Genomic DNA, 20569 nt, shown 5'->3' with positions numbered 1-20569 from the left:
ATCGGCCCCTAGAAGGCAGGAGGAACAGGCTAGGAGCGTGTTCAGACAGGACAGACCAGACGCAGGAGCGGGTCTAGGAAATCGGCCACTAGAAGGCGGAACGAACAGGCAAGGAGCGTGTTCAGACAGGACAGACCAGACACAGGAGCGGGTCTAGGAAATCGGCCACTAGAAGGCGAGAGGAACAGGCTAGGAGTGTGTTCAGACAGGACAGACAAGAGAACACAGAAAGGAGTCAGTTCAGACACGGGAGCTGATACCGCAAAGCAGGAGACATACAGGACTCAGTTCAGACACGGGAGCTGATACCGCAAAGCAGGAGACATACAGGACACAGTTCAGACACGGGAGCTGATACCGCAAAGCAGGAGACATACAGGACTCAGTTCAGACACGGGAACTGATACAAAAAGCAGGAGACAAGAGACGGGACCTGGCACCTTCAGAGTGCAAGCACACACTGAAGGAAACACTATGCTCAGGCAGGGATAGAAGGGAGCTGCTGAGCTATATACCAAGTGACAGAAAGCAATAGGCTGAGGACGCACAAGGGGTGTGACCCACAGCAGGTACAAAAGGCAGGAAGTGATCGGGCGCCGCCCTTAAGCAGCAGAAACAGACACAAACAGACAGCATGGAGGGAAGCCAGAGAGACATTCTGGACAGGAGATCAAGTGCGCCCTCTTGCACAGTGGGAGATGGACCACCATGCAAGGACGCCGCCAGGTATGTTACAGTACCTCCCCCCTTACGCCCCCTCTTCTTCAGGCCTGCCAGAATCTTCCGCAGGGAATTCGAGGGCCAGTCGTTCACTGGGTTGGAGGGGGACAGAGACTTAAGGGTAATCTCTGCTTCGAGGTACATCTTGTCAAGCTCACAGGAAGAAATAGACGGGTTATCAGGTACATAATGAGGAAAAGTCACTGTCTCTTTGTTATCTGGTGGTATCCCGGAGGATTCAGGAAACAACTGGAGGTCCTCCGCCGGGTCAGAAGAGTGCAGAGGCTCAGAGAAAACAACTGCTTCAGAGTACACTAGGTCGGACTCACTGGAGGAAGCAGGCGAGGTATCGGGTACCGAGTATAGGAAAGTCTCTGTCCATTCACCACCAGGTGGCACCCCGAAGGGTTCTGGAGACAGCTGGCGGTCCTCCGCCTGGTCAGAGGGGTGTAGAGACTCACGGGTAACCTCTGCTTCAGAGTACACTAGGTCGGACTCACTGGAGGAAGCAGGCGAGGTATCGGGTACCGAGTATAGGAAAGTCTCTGTCCATTCACCACCAGGTGGCACCCCGAAGGGTTCTGGAGACAGCTGGCGGTCCTCCGCCTGGTCAGAGGGGTGTAGAGACTCACGGGTAACCTCTGCTTCAGAGTACACTAGGTCGGACTCACTGGACGAAGCAAGCGAGGTATCAGATCCAGGATATAGGAAAGTCTCTGTCCATTCACCACCAGGTGGCACCCCGAAGGATTCTGAACACAACTGGAGGTCCTCCGCCTGGTCGGAGGGGTGTAGAGACTCAGGAGTAACCTCTGCTTCGGAGTACACTAAGTTGGACTCACTGGACGAAGCGAGCGAGGTATCAGGTACAGAGTATAGGAGAGTCTCTGTCCTTTCGCTACCAGGTAGCACCCCGAAGGGTTCAGGAGACAACTGGAGATCCTCCGCCTGGTCGGAGGGGTGTAGAGACTCGGAGGTAACTACCACTTTGGGGTACCCATTGTCAGGCTCACAGGACGAAGCGGACAAAGTATTGAGTCCCGGGTGTAGAGAAGTCTCTCTCCATTTGTCATCGAGTGGTATCCCGGAGGGTTCAGGAGGCAACAGGGGAACCTCCGCCAGGTAGTAGAGGTGCACAGACTCTGAGGTAACCACAGCTTTGGAGCATCCTTGGACATGCACACCGGTTAAAGAGAAAGAAGCATCTGATGCCGGGTGCAGGAAGTTCTCCTGTGTGGAGTCTGCATGGGCAGAAGTCTCTTCGGCCAGGAGAACTGGTGCACTACCCACGCACATTACCCATTGGGGTTTCTCCGGGATACAGGGAGATGAAGCTTCAGTAGGGACTTCAAGGTTGGGGTCAGGAGGTCTCAGGGAGGACAGACCCTGGCGTGACGGCTTGCCTCTAAGTCTAGCACGTCTGGACTGCCTCTTGAGGTTGAGAGAAGTATTCCGGAAAGCGTAGTCACCCTGTGAGGATTCTGGGTGGGCAGTAGTCTCATTGGGCTGGAGGACTATTGCGCTACCCACACACATTACCCGTCGGGGCTGCTCCGGGATATTGGGAAGTGAAGCTTCAGCAGGGGCTTCAGAGTTAGGGTCCTCGAAGACCATACGAAAGGCCACCAGGAAGGCCTGCAGGTCAAGGATGACAGGATCCCATGCTTCCCATAGGGGGGTGACCCATTTCAAGGCATCACCCGCTAGGTAGTCAATCATAAAGGCCACTTTAGCCCAATCGGAAGGAAAATAGAGAGGGTAGGCCTTAAAGTGTAGCATGCATTGCTCCACAAATGCACGACACTGTCTTGGATCCCCATAGTAACGTGGCGGATCCGCAGGAACGAGGGCTGATAGATCCATCTGGACGGGTGCGTAATTCGCCTGGAACTCAGCTAAAGGGGGAAAAAAATTTATTTATTTTATTTTAATGCATGTATTCGCTGGAAAAACTTCTCAAAGAGCGAAGGCCGTGGGGCTCAACGGGAACCATGGCCTGAGCATGCTGTTATGCACACGCCCGGGCTAAGCGGCGTGTGCGTGTGATTGGTAGTGATTCCACTGGACCGTGCCGGAGAGTGAATGCCTGGAGGGGCGTGACTAAGTATTCACCCGATCCGACCAGGGTCGCACGATGGCATACGACGCCAGTGCACCAAGGAGGAACCGAGCAGAGGGACCAGGTGCTACTCCAGGACAGACCCCGGACACGGCTGTTGACCCACACAGGGGAATACAGGAACAGGCTGGTAGGCTGGCACACAGACTGGTGGGTATAGGCAGGCACGACTGGTATGCAGGCAGGCGGGTATGCAGGCAGGGGGGTAAAGACAAGCACAGCTAGAGTGCAGACAGGGAGGCACTAGCAGGTAGGAACACAGGCGGGATAGGACCCAGTACACACCGGGACTCAGGAACAATACAGGCAGAGGGTTACAGGCAAGCACAGCTAGAGTGCAGACAAGGCTGAGCAGGGAGGACAGGGCTCTGTTCACACGGAACAGACAGGAAGGGAAAGACAGAGCCAGATACTCACACAGTACTTGCAGAGACAACAAGCAGGAGTTAGGTACGAGTTCAGACTCTGCAGAAAAAGGAAGGGAACGGACATAGAGGCAAAACAGGTAAAGGACAGGAGAGAGTTCAGACTGGAACTGAGTGTACGGAGGAGACCGACACTGCAGAGGGATACAGGAGCGGGTCTGGGAATACGGCCCCCAGAGAGGCGGGACGAACAGGCAAGGAGCGTGTTCAGACAGGACAGACCAGACACAGGAGCGGGTCTAGGAAATCGGCCACTAGAAGGCAGAACGAACAGGCAAGGAGCGTGTTCAGACAGGACAGACCAGACACAGGAGCGGGTCTAGGAAAACGGCCACTAAAAGGCGGAACGAACAGGCAAGGAGCGTGTTCAGACAGGACAGACCAGACACAGGAGCGGGTCTAGGAAATCGGCCACTAGAAGGCGAGAGGAACAGGCTAGGAGCGAGTACAGACAGGTCAGACAAGATACAGGAACGGGTCTAGGTAATCGGCCCCTAGAAGGCAGGAGGAACAGGCTAGGAGCGTGTTCAGACAGGACAGACCAGACGCAGGAGCGGGTCTAGGAAATCGGCCACTAGAAGGCGGAACGAACAGGCAAGGAGCGTGTTCAGACAGGACAGACCAGACACAGGAGCGGGTCTAGGAAATCGGCCACTAGAAGGCGAGAGGAACAGGCTAGGAGCGTGTTCAGACAGGACAGACAAGAGAACACAGAAAGGAGTCAGTTCAGACACGGGAGCTGATACCGCAAAGCAGGAGACATACAGGACTCAGTTCAGACACGGGAGCTGATACCGCAAAGCAGGAGACATACAGGACACAGTTCAGACACGGGAGCTGATACCGCAAAGCAGGAGACATACAGGACTCAGTTTAGACACGGGAACTGATACAAAAAGCAGGAGACAAGAGACGGGACCTGGCACCTTCAGAGTGCAAGCACACACTGAAGGAAACACTATGCTCAGGCAGGGATAGAAGGGAGCTGCTGAGCTATATACCAAGTGACAGACAGCAATAGGCTGAGGACGCACAAGGGGAGTGACCCACAGCAGGTACAAAAGGCAGGAAGTGATCGGGCGCCGCCCTTAAGCAGCAGAAACAGACACAAACAGACAGCATGGAGGGAAGCCAGAGAGACATTCTGGACAGGAGATCAAGTGCGCCCTCTTGCACAGTGGGAGATGGACCACCATGCAAGGACGCCGCCAGGTATGTTACAGGGTGCACCGGTCCTGGAGATACTGCAATACCAGGTCAATGCGTGGAGTGGACAGAGCAAGCTCTTTTTCCATCTCCCTGTTCTAAAAATCCATTTAATATATGGTCCCCAGATAGGGGATGTATCAGATATTAAACTGATAAGAACAGATACTACACTTGATCTTAGCCAAAAGGCCGAGAAGCGATAACCAGAATTGGTTTCAAACTACGGAGCCACCCAAGGATCCTGAAAAGTCCATTTGTGGAGATGAGCTCCTGGACTCCCGTTAAGAAGACATGTTGTCAACCTCTAGATCCCTTACATGCCTGTACTTTTCGGCTTGCTGCTGCTGCAATCCACGCGTTTTAGATCTGCATAACTCCACCTCTTTAAACACAGCACCTTCACCCCCTGCTGTTCCCACCCGCCTCAACACCGTTGGAAGGGAGGAGAACCAATTAAGGCGGGGGGTGGGGTGGAACGAGCAGCTGTCTACCCTTAGCAGGAGGGCTCCTGATTACATACCTCTCCTGCTGCTGCTGCTGCTGGCTGTCCAGCAGCAGACTGAAGGTGGCTGCTGCTGTGCACAGGTATATAAAGGCTCAGAGCCTATTATGACACGCGCAGCCAGCGTTCCATTGCCACATTCCATCTACTGCAGGCAGGATACCTGGCTGGCTGAATGTCGCTGAGAAGCTCACAGAGACCGCCATAAGCAACAGTTTAACAGAATGCCACAGACTAATCAACCAAACTTTTTGGGTTGGGTTCTCTTTTATAGTCTGCAGGCATTAAATGAAAGAAGTCAGTGTTCCAGCAGAGGGAGACAACGTTTCAGAAAAGGCATTGTAGCAAACCAAAAAAGAAATTTTAAGCGCAGCAGAGTAACCAGCGCACATACCTGTTAGCTCAGGTGAGTTTAAAAGGCTGCTGTTGATAACAAGGGCATTTGCTAAATAGATGGTGTGTGTGCAACAATATACTGAAAGGTCAATTATATTGTGCAGCTTATCTCACCACCTGTAGTTATTTAGGTGAAAGCTCCAAAATGCTTGCCTAATATGTCTGTTTATCCAAAAGGAAGTAAAAAGGGAGAGCTAGAAAGATAGCATTGCATCACATTACATGGCAATGCAATGCACAGTTGCTGAAGTTGAACCAAAATGAGCTTGTAATCTGGCTTCTGCAACTTTGAACATGAAAAATCCAATGAGGAGAAGAAAAGCAAAGCCAAAGAGTCCATCCCAAAATCCGACAAACAAGCAAAATGAACAAAAAACATTGAATTCAATTCTTTCTGATTTTAGAAACTGCATTAAAGAAGGGGTGCACCGGTCCTGGAGATACTGCAATACCAGGTCAATGCGTGGAGTGGACAGAGCAAGCTCTTTTTCCATCTCCCTGTTCTAAAAATCCATTTAATATATGGTCCCCAGATAGGGGACGTATCAGATATTAAACTGATAAGAACAGATACTACACTTGATCTTAGCCAAAAGGCCGAGAAGCGATAACCAGAATTGGTTTCAAACTACGGAGCCACCCAAGGATCCTGAAAAGTCCATTTGTGGAGATGAGCTCCTGGACTCCCGTTAAGAAGACATGTTGTCAACCTCTAGATCCCTTACATGCCTGCACTTTTCGGCTTGCTGCTGCTGCAATCCACGCGTTTTAGATCTGCATAACTCCACCTCTTTAAACACAGCACCTTCACCCCCTGCTGTTCCCACCCGCCTCAACACCGTTGGAAGGGAGGAGAACCAATTAAGGCGGGGGGTGGGGTGGAACGAGCAGCTGTCTACCCTTAGCAGGAGGGCTCCTGATTACATACCTCTCCTGCTGCTGCTGCTGCTGGCTGTCCAGCAGCAGACTGAAGGTGGCTGCTGCTGTGCACAGGTATATAAAGGCTCAGAGCCTATTATGACACGCGCAGCCAGCGTTCCATTGCCACATTCCATCTACTGCAGGCAGGATACCTGGCTGGCTGAATGTCGCTGAGAAGCTCACAGAGACCGCCATAAGCAACAGTTTAACAGAATGCCACAGACTAATCAACCAAACTTTTTGGGTTGGGTTCTCTTTTATAGTCTGCAGGCATTAAATGAAAGAAGTCAGTGTTCCAGCAGAGGGAGACAACGTTTCAGAAAAGGCATTGTAGCAAACCAAAAAAGAAATTTTAAGCGCAGCAGAGTAACCAGCGCACATACCTGTTAGCTCAGGTGAGTTTAAAAGGCTGCTGTTGATAACAAGGGCATTTGCTAAATAGATGGTGTGTGTGCAACAATATACTGAAAGGTCAATTATATTGTGCAGCTTATCTCACCACCTGTAGTTATTTAGGTGAAAGCTCCAAAATGCTTGCCTAATATGTCTGTTTATCCAAAAGGAAGTAAAAAGGGAGAGCTAGAAAGATAGCATTGCATCACATTACATGGCAATGCAATGCACAGTTGCTGAAGTTGAACCAAAATGAGCTTGTAATCTGGCTTCTGCAACTTTGAACATGAAAAATCCAATGAGGAGAAGAAAAGCAAAGCCAAAGAGTCCATCCCAAAATCCGACAAACAAGCAAAATGAACAAAAAACATTGAATTCAATTCTTTCTGATTTTAGAAACTGCATTAAAGAAGGGGTGCACCGGTCCTGGAGATACTGCAATACCAGGTCAATGCGTGGAGTGGACAGAGCAAGCTCTTTTTCCATCTCCCTGTTCTAAAAATCCATTTAATATATGGTCCCCAGATAGGGGACGTATCAGATATTAAACTGATAAGAACAGATACTACACTTGATCTTAGCCAAAAGGCCGAGAAGCGATAACCAGAATTGGTTTCAAACTACGGAGCCACCCAAGGATCCTGAAAAGTCCATTTGTGGAGATGGGCTCCTGGACTCCCGTTAAGAAGACATGTTGTCAACCTCTAGATCCCTTACATGCCTGCACTTTTCGGCTTGCTGCTGCTGCAATCCACGCGTTTTAGATCTGCATAACTCCACCTCTTTAAACACAGCACCTTCACCCCCTGCTGTTCCCACCCGCCTCAACACCGTTGGAAGGGAGGAGAACCAATTAAGGCGGGGGGTGGGGTGGAACGAGCAGCTGTCTACCCTTAGCAGGAGGGCTCCTGATTACATACCTCTCCTGCTGCTGCTGCTGCTGGCTGTCCAGCAGCAGACTGAAGGTGGCTGCTGCTGTGCACAGGTATATAAAGGCTCAGAGCCTATTATGACACGCGCAGCCAGCGTTCCATTGCCACATTCCATCTACTGCAGGCAGGATACCTGGCTGGCTGAATGTCGCTGAGAAGCTCACAGAGACCGCCATAAGCAACAGTTTAACAGAATGCCACAGACTAATCAACCAAACTTTTTGGGTTGGGTTCTCTTTTATAGTCTGCAGGCATTAAATGAAAGAAGTCAGTGTTCCAGCAGAAGGAGACAACGTTTCAGAAAAGGCATTGTAGCAAACCAAAAAAGAAATTTTAAGCGCAGCAGAGTAACCAGCGCACATACCTGTTAGCTCAGGTGAGTTTAAAAGGCTGCTGTTGATAACAAGGGCATTTGCTAAATAGATGGTGTGTGTGCAACAATATACTGAAAGGTCAATTATATTGTGCAGCTTATCTCACCACCTGTAGTTATTTAGGTGAAAGCTCCAAAATGCTTGCCTAATATGTCTGTTTATCCAAAAGGAAGTAAAAAGGGAGAGCTAGAAAGATAGCATTGCATCACATTACATGGCAATGCAATGCACAGTTGCTGAAGTTGAACCAAAATGAGCTTGTAATCTGGCTTCTGCAACTTTGAACATGAAAAATCCAATGAGGAGAAGAAAAGCAAAGCCAAAGAGTCCATCCCAAAATCCGACAAACAAGCAAAATGAACAAAAAACATTGAATTCAATTCTTTCTGATTTTAGAAACTGCATTAAAGAAGGGGTGCACCGGTCCTGGAGATACTGCAATACCAGGTCAATGCGTGGAGTGGACAGAGCAAGCTCTTTTTCCATCTCCCTGTTCTAAAAATCCATTTAATATATGGTCCCCAGATAGGGGACGTATCAGATATTAAACTGATAAGAACAGATACTACACTTGATCTTAGCCAAAAGGCCGAGAAGCGATAACCAGAATTGGTTTCAAACTACGGAGCCACCCAAGGATCCTGAAAAGTCCATTTGTGGAGATGAGCTCCTGGACTCCCGTTAAGAAGACATGTTGTCAACCTCTAGATCCCTTACATGCCTGCACTTTTCGGCTTGCTGCTGCTGCAATCCACGCGTTTTAGATCTGCATAACTCCACCTCTTTAAACACAGCACCTTCACCCCCTGCTGTTCCCACCCGCCTCAACACCGTTGGAAGGGAGGAGAACCAATTAAGGCGGGGGGTGGGGTGGAACGAGCAGCTGTCTACCCTTAGCAGGAGGGCTCCTGATTACATACCTCTCCTGCTGCTGCTGCTGCTGGCTGTCCAGCAGCAGACTGAAGGTGGCTGCTGCTGTGCACAGGTATATAAAGGCTCAGAGCCTATTATGACACGCGCAGCCAGCGTTCCATTGCCACATTCCATCTACTGCAGGCAGGATACCTGGCTGGCTGAATGTCGCTGAGAAGCTCACAGAGACCGCCATAAGCAACAGTTTAACAGAATGCCACAGACTAATCAACCAAACTTTTTGGGTTGGGTTCTCTTTTATAGTCTGCAGGCATTAAATGAAAGAAGTCAGTGTTCCAGCAAAGGGAGACAACGTTTCAGAAAAGGCATTGTAGCAAACCAAAAAAGAAATTTTAAGCGCAGCAGAGTAACCAGCGCACATACCTGTTAGCTCAGGTGAGTTTAAAAGGCTGCTGTTGATAACAAGGGCATTTGCTAAATAAATGGTGTGTGTGCAACAATATACTGAAAGGTCAATTATATTGTGCAGCTTATCTCACCACCTGTAGTTATTTAGGTGAAAGCTCCAAAATGCTTGCCTAATATGTCTGTTTATCCAAAAGGAAGTAAAAAGGGAGAGCTAGAAAGATAGCATTGCATCACATTACATGGCAATGCAATGCACAGTTGCTGAAGTTGAACCAAAATGAGCTTGTAATCTGGCTTCTGCAACTTTGAACATGAAAAATCCAATGAGGAGAAGAAAAGCAAAGCCAAAGAGGCCATCCCAAAATCCGACAAACAAGCAAAATGAACAAAAAACATTGAATTCAATTCTTTCTGATTTTAGAAACTGCATTAAAGAAGGGGTGCACCGGTCCTGGAGATACTGCAATACCAGGTCAATGCGTGGAGTGGACAGAGCAAGCTCTTTTTCCATCTCCCTGTTCTAAAAATCCATTTAATATATGGTCCCCAGATAGGGGACGTATCAGATATTAAACTGATAAGAACAGATACTACACTTGATCTTAGCCAAAAGGCCGAGAAGCGATAACCAGAATTGGTTTCAAACTACGGAGCCACCCAAGGATCCTGAAAAGTCCATTTGTGGAGATGAGCTCCTGGACTCCCGTTAAGAAGACATGTTGTCAACCTCTAGATCCCTTACATGCCTGCACTTTTCGGCTTGCTGCTGCTGCAATCCACGCGTTTTAGATCTGCATAACTCCACCTCTTTAAACACAGCACCTTCACCCCCTGCTGTTCCCACCCGCCTCAACACCGTTGGAAGGGAGGAGAACCAATTAAGGCGGGGGGTGGGGTGGAACGAGCAGCTGTCTACCCTTAGCAGGAGGGCTCCTGATTACATACCTCTCCTGCTGCTGCTGCTGCTGGCTGTCCAGCAGCAGACTGAAGGTGGCTGCTGCTGTGCACAGGTATATAAAGGCTCAGAGCCTATTATGACACGCGCAGCCAGCGTTCCATTGCCACATTCCATCTACTGCAGGCAGGATACCTGGCTGGCTGAATGTCGCTGAGAAGCTCACAGAGACCGCCATAAGCAACAGTTTAACAGAATGCCACAGACTAATCAACCAAACTTTTTGGGTTGGGTTCTCTTTTATAGTCTGCAGGCATTAAATGAAAGAAGTCAGTGTTCCAGCAAAGGGAGACAACGTTTCAGAAAAGGCATTGTAGCAAACCAAAAAAGAAATTTTAAGCGCAGCAGAGTAACCAGCGCACATACCTGTTAGCTCAGGTGAGTTTAAAAGGCTGCTGTTGATAACAAGGGCATTTGCTAAATAAATGGTGTGTGTGCAACAATATACTGAAAGGTCAATTATATTGTGCAGCTTATCTCACCACCTGTAGTTATTTAGGTGAAAGCTCCAAAATGCTTGCCTAATATGTCTGTTTATCCAAAAGGAAGTAAAAAGGGAGAGCTAGAAAGATAGCATTGCATCACATTACATGGCAATGCAATGCACAGTTGCTGAAGTTGAACCAAAATGAGCTTGTAATCTGGCTTCTGCAACTTTGAACATGAAAAATCCAATGAGGAGAAGAAAAGCAAAGCCAAAGAGGCCATCCCAAAATCCGACAAACAAGCAAAATGAACAAAAAACATTGAATTCAATTCTTTCTGATTTTAGAAACTGCATTAAAGAAGGGGTGCACCGGTCCTGGAGATACTGCAATACCAGGTCAATGCGTGGAGTGGACAGAGCAAGCTCTTTTTCCATCTCCCTGTTCTAAAAATCCATTTAATATATGGTCCCCAGATAGGGGACGTATCAGATATTAAACTGATAAGAACAGATACTACACTTGATCTTAGCCAAAAGGCCGAGAAGCGATAACCAGAATTGGTTTCAAACTACGGAGCCACCCAAGGATCCTGAAAAGTCCATTTGTGGAGATGGGCTCCTGGACTCCCGTTAAGAAGACATGTTGTCAACCTCTAGATCCCTTACATGCCTGCACTTTTCGTCTTGCTGCTGCTGCAATCCACGCGTTTTAGATCTGCATAACTCCACCTCTTTAAACACAGCACCTTCACCCCCTGCTGTTCCCACCCGCCTCAACACCGTTGGAAGGGAGGAGAACCAATTAAGGCGGGGGGTGGGGTGGAACGAGCAGCTGTCTACCCTTAGCAGGAGGGCTCCTGATTACATACCTCTCCTGCTGCTGCTGCTGCTGGCTGTCCAGCAGCAGACTGAAGGTGGCTGCTGCTGTGCACAGGTATATAAAGGCTCAGAGCCTATTATGACACGCGCAGCCAGCGTTCCATTGCCACATTCCATCTACTGCAGGCAGGATACCTGGCTGGCTGAATGTCGCTGAGAAGCTCACAGAGACCGCCATAAGCAACAGTTTAACAGAATGCCACAGACTAATCAACCAAACTTTTTGGGTTGGGTTCTCTTTTATAGTCTGCAGGCATTAAATGAAAGAAGTCAGTGTTCCAGCAGAGGGAGACAACGTTTCAGAAAAGGCATTGTAGCAAACCAAAAAAGAAATTTTAAGCGCAGCAGAGTAACCAGCGCACATACCTGTTAGCTCAGGTGAGTTTAAAAGGCTGCTGTTGATAACAAGGGCATTTGCTAAATAGATGGTGTGTGTGCAACAATATACTGAAAGGTCAATTATATTGTGCAGCTTATCTCACCACCTGTAGTTATTTAGGTGAAAGCTCCAAAATGCTTGCCTAATATGTCTGTTTATCCAAAAGGAAGTAAAAAGGGAGAGCTAGAAAGATAGCATTGCATCACATTACATGGCAATGCAATGCACAGTTGCTGAAGTTGAACCAAAATGAGCTTGTAATCTGGCTTCTGCAACTTTGAACATGAAAAATCCAATGAGGAGAAGAAAAGCAAAGCCAAAGAGTCCATCCCAAAATCCGACAAACAAGCAAAATGAACAAAAAACATTGAATTCAATTCTTTCTGATTTTAGAAACTGCATTAAAGAAGGGGTGCACCGGTCCTGGAGATACTGCAATACCAGGTCAATGCGTGGAGTGGACAGAGCAAGCTCTTTTTCCATCTCCCTGTTCTAAAAATCCATTTACTATATGGTCCCCAGATAGGGGACGTATCAGATATTAAACTGATAAGAACAGATTTTTTTTTTTTTTTTTTTTCGAAAGCCCGAATTTGTGTACAAAACCCGAGTGCGCTTAAAAAAGTGACAAGTGCCACAAAAAAAGTGCACTAGGATGCTGGTCTTCTTGAAACCCTCTCCAAAAGGAGAAGGGTCCCCCAAACCATTCCCCGTCCCTCCGAGCCAAAAGGCCACAGCGAGGAACAGGGACAAAAAGCCACCTCCAGCCGAAGCCAGAGGCGACCCAATCTTACCCCCAGCACCTGCCCGAGTTCTCACCTGAGCAAGGCACTGGGAGCCAAAGACTGTGCTCCCCTCCCGGAAGAGGGGAGCCAACAACGCTCTCCTCCCGAAAGAGGAAAGCCAGGGGGGTTCAGGGGGGAGCGGAACCTGATGGCCACACACTCCCCCCCTAGACCTGCCAAGAGAGGAACCCGTAAGGGAACCGCATCCCGACAAAATCCTAGTAGGACGTGACACACGTGAATAAGTGGACACACAGTGACAAAGAAATTAAATAAATAGTGAAGGTTTCACAGTATAATACTGCCCGGACCTTCGACCGGGAATTCAAAAATTCCCCATCCTAAGGCCAGAAGGCCCGGAATAAGGGTGTGTGCGAAGAAAGAAAATTTGAAGTGCTTGTGCAAATGTGCCATAAACTCAAGTGGGGTTCCCAATCCCAGTGAGTTAAGGCACCCCAGGGTCACCACTCCTGGGGCACTTCACACTTCGGGCTTTCGATCTTCCCCGGCCCAATGGCGTCGATCCTGGGGGGCCATGCTTTCCACCAGATGACTATATTAGCCACCTGGCGTACTAACAAGCGCCTAAACCCCAGTGTGCATAATGTATCAATCTACTAGGGCGGCCAACATCCAAAACCGCCTTTTCGAAAGATACTACACTTGATCTTAGCCAAAAGGCCGAGAAGCGATAACCAGAATTGGTTTCAAACTACGGAGCCACCCAAGGATCCTGAAAAGTCCATTTGTGGAGATGAGCTCCTGGACTCCCGTTAAGAAGACATGTTGTCAACCTCTAGATCCCTTACATGCCTGCACTTTTCGGCTTGCTGCTGCTGCAATCCACGCGTTTTAGATCTGCATAACTCCACCTCTTTAAACACAGCACCTTCACCCCCTGCTGTTCCCACCCGCCTCAACACCGTTGGAAGGGAGGAGAACCAATTAAGGCAGGGGGTGGGGTGGAACGAGCAGCTGTCTACCCTTAGCAGGAGGGCTCCTGATTACATACCTCTCCTGCTGCTGCTGCTGGCTGTCCAGCAGCAGACTGAAGGTGGCTGCTGCTGTGCACAGGTATATAAAGGCTCAGAGCCTATTATGACACGCGCAGCCAGCGTTCCATTGCCACATTCCATCTACTGCAGGCAGGATACCTGGCTGGCTGAATGTCGCTGAGAAGCTCACAGAGACCGCCATAAGCAACAGTTTAACAGAATGCCACAGACTAATCAACCAAACTTTTTGGGTTGGGTTCTCTTTTATAGTCTGCAGGCATTAAATGAAAGAAGTCAGTGTTCCAGCAGAGGGAGACAACGTTTCAGAAAAGGCATTGTAGCAAACCAAAAAAGAAATTTTAAGTGCAGCAGAGTAACCAGCGCACATACCTGTTAGCTCAGGTGAGTTTAAAAGGCTGCTGTTGATAACAAGGGCATTTGCTAAATAGATGGTGTGTGTGCAACAATATACTGAAAGGTCAATTATATTGTGCAGCTTATCTCACCACCTGTAGTTATTTAGGTGAAAGCTCCAAAATGCTTGCCTAATATGTCTGTTTATCCAAAAGGAAGTAAAAAGGGAGAGCTAGAAAGATAGCATTGCATCACATTACATGGCAATGCAATGCACAGTTGCTGAAGTTGAACCAAAATGAGCTTGTAATCTGGCTTCTGCAACTTTGAACATGAAAAATCCAATGAGGAGAAGAAAAGCAAAGCCAAAGAGTCCATCCCAAAATCCGACAAACAAGCAAAATGAACAAAAAACATTGAATTCAATTCTTTCTGATTTTAGAAACTGCATTAAAGAAGGGGTGCACCGGTCCTGGAGATACTGCAATACCAGGTCAATGCGTGGAGTGGACAGAGCAAGCTCTTTTTCCATCTCCCTGTTCTAAAAATCCATTTAATATATGGTCCCCAGATAGGGGACGTATCAGATATTAAACTGATAAGAACAGATACTACACTTGATCTTAGCCAAAAGGCCGAGAAGCGATAACCAGAATTAGTTTCAAACTACGGAGCCACCCAAGGATCCTGAAAAGTCCATTTGTGGAGATGAGCTCCTGGACTCCCGTTAAGAAGACATGTTGTCAACCTCTAGATCCCTTACATGCCTGCACTTTTCGGCTTGCTGCTGCTGCAATCCACGCGTTTTAGATCTGCATAACTCCACCTCTTTAAACACAGCACCTTCACCCCCTGCTGTTCCCACCCGCCTCAACACCGTTGGAAGGGAGGAGAACCAATTAAGGCGGGGGGTGGGGTGGAACGAGCAGCTGTCTACCCTTAGCAGGAGGGCTCCTGATTACATACCTCTCCTGCTGCTGCTGCTGGCTGTCCAGCAGCAGACTGAAGGTGGCTGTTGCTGTGCACAGGTATATAAAGGCTCAGAGCCTATTATGACACGCGCAGCCAGCGTTCCATTGCCACATTCCATCTACTGCAGGCAGGATACCTGGCTGGCTGAATGTCGCTGAGAAGCTCACAGAGACCGCCATAAGCAACAGTTTAACAGAATGCCACAGACTAATCAACCAAACTTTTTGAGTTGGGTTCTCTTTTATAGTCTGCAGGCATTAAATGAAAGAAGTCAGTGTTCCAGCAGAGGGAGACAACGTTTCAGAAAAGGCATTGTAGCAAACCAAAAAAGAAATTTTAAGCGCAGCAGAGTAACCAGCGCACATACCTATTAGCTCAGGTGAGTTTAAAAGGCTGCTGTTGATAACAAGGGCATTTGCTAAATAGATGGTGTGTGTGCAACAATATACTGAAAGGTCAATTATATTGTGCAGCTTATCTCACCACCTGTAGTTATTTAGGTGAAAGCTCCAAAATGCTTGCCTAATATGTCTGTTTATCCAAAAGGAAGTAAAAAGGGAGAGCTAGAAAGATAGCATTGCATCACATTACATGGCAATGCAATGCACAGTTGCTGAAGTTGAACCAAAATGAGCTTGTAATCTGGCTTCTGCAACTTTGAACATGAAAAATCCAATGAGGAGAAGAAAAGCAAAGCCAAAGAGTCCATCCCAAAATCCGACAAACAAGCAAAATGAACAAAAAACATTGAATTCAATTCTTTCTGATTTTAGAAACTGCATTAAAGAAGGGGTGCACCGGTCCTGGAGATACTGCAATACCAGGTCAATGCGTGGAGTGGACAGAGCAAGCTCTTTTTCCATCTCCCTGTTCTAAAAATCCATTTAATATATGGTCCCCAGATAGGGGACGTATCAGATATTAAACTGATAAGAACAGATACTACACTTGATCTTAGCCAAAAGGCCGAGAAGCGATAACCAGAATTGGTTTCAAACTACGGAGCCACCCAAGGATCCTGAAAAGTCCATTTGTGGAGATGAGCTCCTGGACTCCCGTTAAGAAGACATGTTGTCAACCTCTAGATCCCTTACATGCCTGCACTTTTCGGCTTGCTGCTGCTGCAATCCACGCGTTTTAGATCTGCATAACTCCACCTCTTTAAACACAGCACCTTCACCCCCTGCTGTTCCCACCCGCCTCAACACCGTTGGAAGGGAGGAGAACCAATTAAGGCGGGGGGTGGGGTGGAACGAGCAGCTGTCTACCCTTAGCAGGAGGGCTCCTGATTACATACCTCTCCTGCTGCTGCTGCTGCTGGCTGTCCAGCAGCAGACTGAAGGTGGCTGCTGCTGTGCACAGGTATATAAAGGCTCAGAGCCTATTATGACACGCGCAGCCAGCGTTCCATTGCCACATTCCATCTACTGCAGGCAGGATACCTGGCTGGCTGAATGTCGCTGAGAAGCTCACAGAGACCGCCATAAGCAACAGTTTAACAGAATGCCACAGACTAATCAACCAAACTTTTTGGGTTGGGTTCTCTTTTATAGTCTGCAGGCATTAAATGAAAGAAGTCAGTGTTCCAGCAGAGGGAGACAACGTTTCAGAAAAGGCATTGTAGCAAACCAAAAAAGAAATTTTAAGCGCAGCAGAGTAACCAGCGCACATACCTGTTAGCTCAGGTGAGTTTAAAAGGCTGCTGTTGATAACAAGGGCATTTGCTAAATAGATGGTGTGTGTGCAACAATATACTGAAAGGTCAATTATATTGTGCAGCTTATCTCACCACCTGTAGTTATTTAGGTGAAAGCTCCAAAATGCTTGCCTAATATGTCTGTTTATCCAAAAGGAAGTAAAAAGGGAGAGCTAGAAAGATAGCATTGCATCACATTACATGGCAATGCAATGCACAGTTGCTGAAGTTGAACCAAAATGAGCTTGTAATCTGGCTTCTGCAACTTTGAACATGAAAAATCCAATGAGGAGAAGAAAAGCAAAGCCAAAGAGTCCATCCCAAAATCCGACAAACAAGCAAAATGAACAAAAAACATTGAATTCAATTCTTTCTGATTTTAGAAACTGCATTAAAGAAGGGGTGCACCGGTCCTGGAGATACTGCAATACCAGGTCAATGCGTGGAGTGGACAGAGCAAGCTCTTTTTCCATCTCCCTGTTCTAAAAATCCATTTAATATATGGTCCCCAGATAGGGGACGTATCAGATATTAAACTGATAAGAACAGATACTACACTTGATCTTAGCCAAAAGGCCGAGAAGCGATAACCAGAATTGGTTTCAAACTACGGAGCCACCCAAGGATCCTGAAAAGTCCATTTGTGGAGATGAGCTCCTGGACTCCCGTTAAGAAGACATGTTGTCAACCTCTAGATCCCTTACATGCCTGCACTTTTCGGCTTGCTGCTGCTGCAATCCACGCGTTTTAGATCTGCATAATTCCACCTCTTTAAACACAGCACCTTCACCCCCTGCTGTTCCCACCCGCCTCAACACCGTTGGAAGGGAGGAGAACCAATTAAGGCGGGGGGTGGGGTGGAACGAGCAGCTGTCTACCCTTAGCAGGAGGGCTCCTGATTACATACCTCTCCTGCTGCTGCTGCTGCTGGCTGTCCAGCAGCAGACTGAAGGTGGCTGCTGCTGTGCACAGGTATATAAAGGCTCAGAGCCTATTATGACACGCGCAGCCAGCGTTCCATTGCCACATTCCATCTACTGCAGGCAGGATACCTGGCTGGCTGAATGTCGCTGAGAAGCTCACAGAGACCGCCATAAGCAACAGTTTAACAGAATGCCACAGACTAATCAACCAAACTTTTTGGGTTGGGTTCTCTTTTATAGTCTGCAGGCATTAAATGAAAGAAGTCAGTGTTCCAGCAGAGGGAGACAACGTTTCAGAAAAGGCATTGTAGCAAACCAAAAAATAAATTTTAAGCGCAGCAGAGTAACCAGCGCACATACCTGTTAGCTCAGGTGAGTTTAAAAGGCTGCTGTTGATAACAAGGGCATTTGCTAAATAGATGGTGTGTGTGCAACAATATACTGAAAGGTCAATTATATTGTGCAGCTTATCTCACCACCTGTAGTTATTTAGATGAAAGCTCCAAAATGCTTGCCTAATATGTCTGTTTATCCAAAAGGAAGTAAAAAAGGAGAGCTAGAAAGATAGCATTGCATCACATTACATGGCAATGCAATGCACAGTTGCTGAAGTTGAACCAAAATGAGCTTGTAATCTGGCTTCTGCAACTTTGAACATGAAAAATCCAATGAGGAGAAGAAAAGCAAAGCCAAAGAGTACATCCCAAAATCCGACAAACAAGCAAAATGAACAAAAAACATTGAATTCAATTCTTTCTGATTTTAGAAACTGCATTAAAGAAGGGGTGCACCGGTCCTGGAGATACTGCAATACCAGGTCAATGCGTGGAGTGGACAGAGCAAGCTCTTTTTCCATCTCCCTGTTCTAAAAATCCATTTAATATATGGTCCCCAGATAGGGGACGTATCAGATATTAAACTGATAAGAACAGATACTACACTTGATCTTAGCCAAAAGGCCGAGAAGCGATAACCAGAATTGGTTTCAAACTACGGAGCCACCCAAGGATCCTGAAAAGTCCATTTGTGGAGATGAGCTCCTGGACTCCCGTTAAGAAGACATGTTGTCAACCTCTAGATCCCTTACATGCCTGCACTTTTCGGCTTGCTGCTGCTGCAATCCACGCGTTTTAGATCTGCATAACTCCACCTCTTTAAACACAGCACCTTCACCCACTGCTGTTCCCACCCGCCTCAACACCGTTGGAAGGGAGGAGAACCAATTAAGGCGGGGGGTGGGGTGGAACGAGCAGCTGTCTACCCTTAGCAGGAGGGCTCCTGATTACATACCTCTCCTGCTGCTGCTGCTGCTGGCTGTCCAGCAGCAGACTGAAGGTGGCTGCTGCTGTGCACAGGTATATAAAGGCTCAGAGCCTATTATGACACGCGCAGCCAGCGTTCCATTGCCACATTCCATCTACTGCAGGCAGGATACCTGGCTGGCTGAATGTCGCTGAGAAGCTCACAGAGACCGCCATAAGCAACAGTTTAACAGAATGCCACAGACTAATCAACCAAACTTTTTGGGTTGGGTTCTATTTATAGTCTGCAGGCATTAAATGAAAGAAGTCAGTGTTCCAGCAGAGGGAGACAACGTTTCAGAAAAGGCATTGTAGCAAACCAAAAAATAAATTTTAAGCGCAGCAGAGTAACCAGCGCACATACCTGTTAGCTCAGGTGAGTTTAAAAGGCTGCTGTTGATAACAAGGGCATTTGCTAAATAGATGGTGTGTGTGCAACAATATACTGAAAGGTCAATTATATTGTGCAGCTTATCTCACCACCTGTAGTTATTTAGGTGAAAGCTCCAAAATGCTTGCCTAATATGTCTGTTTATCCAAAAGGAAGTAAAAAGGGAGAGCTAGAAAGATAGCATTGCATCACATTACATGGCAATGCAATGCACAGTTGCTGAAGTTGAACCAAAATGAGCTTGTAATCTGGCTTCTGCAACTTTGAACATGAAAAATCCAATGAGGAGAAGAAAAGCAAAGCCATAGAGTCCATCCCAAAATCCGACAAACAAGCAAAATGAACAAAAAACATTGAATTCAATTCTTTCTGATTTTAGAAACTGCATTAAAGAAGGGGTGCACCGGTCCTGGAGATACTGCAATACCAGGTCAATGCGTGGAGTGGACAGAGCAAGCTCTTTTTCCATCTCCCTGTTCTAAAAATCCATTTAATATATGGTCCCCAGATAGGGGACGTATCAGATATTAAACTGATAAGAACAGATACTACACTTGATCTTAGCCAAAAGGCCGAGAAGCGATAACCAGAATTGGTTTCAAACTACGGAGCCACCCAAGGATCCTGAAAAGTCCATTTGTGGAGATGAGCTCCTGGACTCCCGTTAAGAAGACATGTTGTCAACCTCTAGATCCCTTACATGCCTGCACTTTTCGGCTTGCTGCTGCTGCAATCCACGCGTTTTAGATCTGCATAACTCCACCTCTTTAAAAACAGCACCTTCACCCCCTGCTGTTCCCACCCGCCTCAACACCGTTGGAAGGGAGGAGAACCAATTAAGGCGGGGGGTGGGGTGGAACGAGCAGCTGTCTACCCTTAGCAGGAGGGCTCCTGATTACATACCTCTCCTGCTGCTGCTGCTGCTGGCTGTCCAGCAGCAGACTGAAGGTGGCTGCTGCTGTGCACAGGTATATAAAGGCTCAGAGCCTATTATGACACGCGCAGCCAGCGTTCCATTGCCACATTCCATCTACTGCAGGCAGGATACCTGGCTGGCTGAATGTCGCTGAGAAGCTCACAGAGACCGCCATAAGCAGCAGTTTAACAGAATGCCACAGACTAATCAACCAAACTTTTTGGGTTGGGTTCTCTTTTATAGTCTGCAGGCATTAAATGAAAGAAGTCAGTGTTCCAGCAGAGGGAGACAACGTTTCAGAAAAGGCATTGTAGCAAACCAAAA

General features: G+C 47.6%; 12 non-coding genes and 1 pseudogene across 12 annotated transcripts; all 13 read right to left on the bottom strand.

The window, feature by feature from the left end:
* Positions 1-4483: 4483 nt before the first annotated feature.
* On the bottom strand, positions 4484-4674 carry LOC141149848 (U2 spliceosomal RNA). The gene has a single exon (XR_012246131.1). It is a non-coding gene; the product is annotated as a U2 spliceosomal RNA (small nuclear RNA).
* A 1115-nt stretch (positions 4675-5789) lies between these two features.
* Positions 5790-5980, bottom strand: LOC141274485 (U2 spliceosomal RNA). Its single transcript, XR_012322759.1, has one exon. It is a non-coding gene; the product is annotated as a U2 spliceosomal RNA (small nuclear RNA).
* Positions 5981-7095: 1115 nt separating this feature from the next.
* On the bottom strand, positions 7096-7286 carry LOC141274484 (U2 spliceosomal RNA). The gene has a single exon (XR_012322758.1). It is a non-coding gene; the product is annotated as a U2 spliceosomal RNA (small nuclear RNA).
* A 1115-nt stretch (positions 7287-8401) lies between these two features.
* Positions 8402-8592, bottom strand: LOC141274483 (U2 spliceosomal RNA). Its single transcript, XR_012322757.1, has one exon. It is a non-coding gene; the product is annotated as a U2 spliceosomal RNA (small nuclear RNA).
* A 1115-nt stretch (positions 8593-9707) lies between these two features.
* On the bottom strand, positions 9708-9898 carry LOC141274481 (U2 spliceosomal RNA). The gene has a single exon (XR_012322755.1). It is a non-coding gene; the product is annotated as a U2 spliceosomal RNA (small nuclear RNA).
* A 1115-nt stretch (positions 9899-11013) lies between these two features.
* Positions 11014-11204, bottom strand: LOC141274480 (U2 spliceosomal RNA). The gene has a single exon (XR_012322754.1). It is a non-coding gene; the product is annotated as a U2 spliceosomal RNA (small nuclear RNA).
* Positions 11205-12319: 1115 nt separating this feature from the next.
* On the bottom strand, positions 12320-12504 carry LOC141150778 (U2 spliceosomal RNA). Its single transcript, XR_012246894.1, has one exon. It is a non-coding gene; the product is annotated as a U2 spliceosomal RNA (small nuclear RNA).
* Positions 12505-13298: 794 nt separating this feature from the next.
* LOC141151226 (U2 spliceosomal RNA) lies at positions 13299-13390 on the bottom strand (annotated as a pseudogene).
* Positions 13391-14502: 1112 nt separating this feature from the next.
* Positions 14503-14693, bottom strand: LOC141274479 (U2 spliceosomal RNA). Its single transcript, XR_012322753.1, has one exon. It is a non-coding gene; the product is annotated as a U2 spliceosomal RNA (small nuclear RNA).
* Positions 14694-15805: 1112 nt separating this feature from the next.
* On the bottom strand, positions 15806-15996 carry LOC141274478 (U2 spliceosomal RNA). Its single transcript, XR_012322752.1, has one exon. It is a non-coding gene; the product is annotated as a U2 spliceosomal RNA (small nuclear RNA).
* A 1115-nt stretch (positions 15997-17111) lies between these two features.
* Positions 17112-17302, bottom strand: LOC141274477 (U2 spliceosomal RNA). The gene has a single exon (XR_012322751.1). It is a non-coding gene; the product is annotated as a U2 spliceosomal RNA (small nuclear RNA).
* Positions 17303-18417: 1115 nt separating this feature from the next.
* Positions 18418-18608, bottom strand: LOC141274475 (U2 spliceosomal RNA). The gene has a single exon (XR_012322749.1). It is a non-coding gene; the product is annotated as a U2 spliceosomal RNA (small nuclear RNA).
* A 1114-nt stretch (positions 18609-19722) lies between these two features.
* LOC141274474 (U2 spliceosomal RNA) lies at positions 19723-19913 on the bottom strand. Its single transcript, XR_012322748.1, has one exon. It is a non-coding gene; the product is annotated as a U2 spliceosomal RNA (small nuclear RNA).
* Positions 19914-20569: the final 656 nt, after the last annotated feature.

This window comes from Phyllobates terribilis, unplaced genomic scaffold, assembly GCF_046119375.1.
Source record: "Phyllobates terribilis strain yellow unplaced genomic scaffold, ASM4611937v1 Scaffold_5__5_contigs__length_657084704, whole genome shotgun sequence".
NCBI lineage: Eukaryota > Metazoa > Chordata > Amphibia > Anura > Dendrobatidae > Phyllobates > Phyllobates terribilis.
Note: the sequence above shows the minus strand (reverse complement) of the source record. Positions and strands in the feature narration are given on the sequence as shown.